The sequence below is a fragment of the Hippichthys cyanospilos genome, chromosome 1 (genome assembly GCF_059441005.1).
Source record: "Hippichthys cyanospilos isolate Australia breed blue-spotted pipefish chromosome 1, RoL_Hcya_1.0, whole genome shotgun sequence".
In the NCBI taxonomy this organism is placed as follows: domain Eukaryota; kingdom Metazoa; phylum Chordata; class Actinopteri; order Syngnathiformes; family Syngnathidae; genus Hippichthys; species Hippichthys cyanospilos.
The window spans coordinates 26,447,453-26,452,103 of record NC_142369.1 but is presented as its reverse complement, the minus strand read 5'-3'; positions in this window follow the sequence as shown (position 1 = coordinate 26,452,103).

Below are 4,651 nucleotides of genomic sequence, written 5' to 3'. Positions count from 1 at the left end.
CTTCTAACACTGATCGCTACTGCCTCATGCTGACTGAGCCAAGGCACACTCTGTCCCTTAGAAATTTCATTTGCCTCTTTTCCTGTATGTCCAAATGGTAACCCTTGCCTATGACGTCACCAATATGTTGCTCAAGCAGGTTTTTATTGAACTTAAAGAACATGTGTGCTCATCATTCAATGGGCATGAAATTATATCCCCCCTTCAAATATTTGACACACAGTGTCCTGTGCTTCCCAATTTAGTTGTATGTATACTTGCTATACAATGACAATGAATCTATTTTATTTCATTTTATTCTATTCTACTATTTTATTCTATTCTAATATCTTATTCTAGTATCTTATTCTAGACTAAAAGTCTAAAAGTTCTTCCTTCAAACTGGACAGTCTGTCAGATAACACAAATTTTGTTCAACTCAATTAAGGTAAATTCTTCAGAATTTATAAAACGCCATATCACAATTTGTAAAATTTAGGATGATTTTTTTTTTTTTAATCTCTGCTGTATGGGTTGATAGATAGATATGTCTGCTGTAATGGTTTGCGTGAATATAGAGAGATAGATGGATGGATAGATGGATAGATGGATGGATGGATGAACGGGCGGGCGGGCGGACAGACAGACAGAATATATATGTATATATATATATATATATATATATATATATATATATATATATATATATATATATATATATATATATATATATATATATATATATATATATATGTGTGTGTGTGTGTGTGTGTGTGTGTGTGTGTGTGTGTATATACATAACTGTAAATGGTTACACTTCTCCTATGTGCTGCGGTTTTAGTGTAGAGTTTTTAGCCAATTAGAATTCAGCTAACGTGTGTCGCCAGGGAGACTTCATGTCTCTCTCAGCCCGGAGGCGCTGGGCATTTGCTTGAACAGTATGAAGGCTTCTGTGCAGTGTGCAATGACATCTTGTGTACGGGCCCATATTTTGTTAGACAGCTGCAATAGCCAATCGATCCATAAAAACGCCTTCAAGAACCCTCATGTAGAATGTGTCGTAACTGGATGCTCACTGCAGGAAGCATTGACCCACCACATTTAACGATGGAAGTAGTTTAATAAAATTATTTAAAAAAAAAAAAAAACATGTTGCTCAACCAGCTAACGTTAGCGTTAGCGTACATCGAAGCCAGACTCGTGGATGCCTTTTTTTTTTTTAAACCCAAAATGGCTGAAGAAGAACGACTCTCAGCATTGGCGCCCATGTCAATACAAAAGGACTCATTATTGGAAATGAAACGCAAAAACAAACTCTACAAGCAAGTCATGAAAGTCTTTCTGAGGAAAAAAAGAATGGATTTTGTTCTAAAATAACTTTTTGAAATAACATATTTATTGTGCATTTTACTGCTTAATTCAAACTTGAATGGGTGAGCCATGTTTCTCACGATTGCTAGTAATGGTAAAGAGAGAAGTAAGAAGATGATTTAGATGGAAACTGTGAAGGGAATCCAATACAGTATTAGGTTTTTATCATTATGTGCTTATTTCTTGCCTAGAATAGTGTGCATTGCTTTCCATCTATGCAGTACTAGTTCAGTACCAGTCCTTAGATGAAGCTGTTGACGCAGGAAAGTGTGAGCTGGGATCTTGGCCTTGTCTTGTATGTGCAATGCTTTGCTGAATGAATAGAAAGCAGGCGGGGACGCTTAAGCGACGAAAAACGCTGTTAGCAACGCATGCAAATGTACGCCAAGATTTTCCCTCGGCCGGCAGAGGAAAGTCAATCTTGGTTGGTCTGAGTTATTATTTTGCTGTTTAGCAGCAGGGCTTGTCTTAGTCTTCTTTTAAAGATAACCCTAACAGAAACGAAGCTGGAGATAATCAAGAAATACGAAAAAGGTAGCCTAGGCTAGGCCAGGCTAGCCTAGAGCCTAAAAACATCAATAACATGTGATGATGGTGGTGCCAAAAAACAAAAATCAAGTCAAACAAAGCATAAGTGGATGAATTGTTAAACTAAATCAGTTCCAAAACATTATTTCGGGTGTGGCCCACGTAGCCCGGTACCGTTGATCCACAGACCGGTACCAGGCCATGGACAGGTGGCTGGGGACCACTGGGCCAAAGTGAAGATAGTGTTGCCCTTGAGCTGTTCTTAAAGACCTTGAAAAATCCTTTTAAATGGAAACATCCTCATAACATTATGTGTTGAGGGAAGAGCTAGGTGAAAGATCGCCACCATCAATACCTCACGCTACGTGTTATGTTTGATGGAAGGTGGATCATGGGGGGGTCATTGACCCAGTTTCCCCATGGACTCAGCTCAACTCAATTGAGAGGCTGTGACATGAATTCAAAAGAACGATTTTTAAGAGACGTTGCAAGAATATTTGCTGAACTGGAAAAGAAGCAAGATTGTCAAAGATCTTTTTTCACCCTGTCCTGCAACATTTACTACGTTTTGTTTTCAGCAAAACAAACACAATTCAATAGAAACATTATTGTAGGTGCTTTAGTAGGTTTTCACCTTGCTGAGCATTTGCCACTGCCTTCTTTGTGGTCGTCTTTATGGAACAGCTACTGCAGGGAAAGTGAATACTATTCAAAATGATTTACAAGGCGTTTTGAGATACATATTTACTCATATGTCCAATAAAAACATGTAAACAAGCAAAGGTGTCTGTGTTTTTAGGTTAAAAAAATGTTTAGCGGTTGTGATGAAGATGAAATAACACCAATGTGTCACCAGTTTATGCAGAAATCCAGGTAATTTCTTAGGGTTCATATGCTTTGGCATCATTAGCACATCCTTTCATATCAACAACACAAGGCAGAATTTATATACAGTACTGTATACTGTATATACAGGTACATATTAAATATTTACCCTAAGTCGCATAAAAAGGTATATTTAAATATTTCAACCAAACCAGACAATTTCAATTAAAGCAGTGCTGTCAAACTTATTTTAGCTCGGAGGCCGCATGGAGGAAAAACAAGTTGGCAAGACAGCTCAAATCATGTTAATCATGTATTAAAAAGTGTCAAATATATGTAGATTTTTGTTCTATGTGCCGGCTCATAAATAGCGACCGTCAACTGCAAATATAAAAATTAAATTTAAAAAAAACATAAAAAATAGAAATGATCAAAATAATGTTAAAAATAATGAAGTAAAATAACTATCTTTTTGCTTCCCTATTTATCACAATATACTGTTTTTCTTTATGTTCCATGAAATTAATGGAAATTGTATTTATTTTGATCTTTTTTCCGATGTGTTCACATAATATATTTTTTGTGTCGAACACATAATAAGATGAACTAAAAATAAACGAACAAATAAATACAATAAAATACCCAATCGGTCCTAGTTACAGGTCACATAGATTAATGAATACTCCAACCTGAAGTCTCTCGTACAACTTCTTTGTAAGGAGTGCAGTGAACTGCAAAGAAATGAAAAGAATAAAATGGTGCTGTAGTGTCTCATTTTGAACACTGGGTGGCAGCCACGCAATGATATCGACAGGAGAAGAAACAAGAAAAAGTCATAACGTCATGTCAAATGCATTGGCGCAATCTGCTAACTGCTATCTGCTCTTCAGGACGAGAAGATGGAAGGTGGAAACAACAAAAAGCTTGACATCGGTGGTGGAATAGACGATGCTAACCAAGCTTCTCTCCACCTACAACCGAGCAAGCATCTACAGTAAGATCGATTGTATGTAATGGCTTGCGAGTTGTGGAGATGATGGTGGACCCAAGAGCAGGGAAGCAGCAAGGCAAGGCAAGCGCACCAAATGTCTTTAAAACAAAATCTATTTATTTTCCAAAATGAAACAAAGGTCAAAGGTTTATGGAATCCAAAGAATTTAGTCCAAAAAACAAGGCACAAAAGCCCAAGCTGGGAATGGCCTCACAAACAGGACACAGCAAGAACTAACACAAATATCAACAAAAGCGATTGATGCGACAAAAACAGAAAAGACCAAGGAACTAAATACAAGCAAACTCATGACACAAAAAGACAAAGCAAGAATAAGAATCACATATGATCATCGTTGCATTAGGGACTGCATTGCCGAGAACAAAAATACATTTTGATAGATTGATCATAGACATCTAGAAAATTTCCACAATCCATGGCCATGCCTGTTCATGTCCAATTGCCTCTCTGACTGTTCCTGCTCACTCCTTCTTTGGCTTTAGAACTCTTTGACCCAGGTTGCCAAGGAAACAACCTCCAATGTGGCTCATTTACAGCAATTTGTTTCATTTGTACATTGAATGATCATGATCAACATGTGACATGAGCCCAGTGAGAATAATCAAAGCAATTGTTTTGTCTAGCTTTGCAGCGCATGGTCAACTGCAACAATGTTATTTTGTCTGGCAAGGATTATAATGATATGTACTACCATAAAATAGTTTTTTGGACGCGACACCTAAATTTAACAAGATAAATGCAAAAACAGGAAGAGAGAGCCTTGCTGTGAAATGGAATGTTGTGAGTGGTCATTTCATTTCAACCAGTTTATGACAAAGGCTAAAATAACCATGAATACCTGCCCACAAGGTCACCATGCCGCTTGAACGAATGCTGAATGTAGCTCTTCTGTTTGACTTGTAATCATTCATGATACGCAAACATGTTTGCACAAGC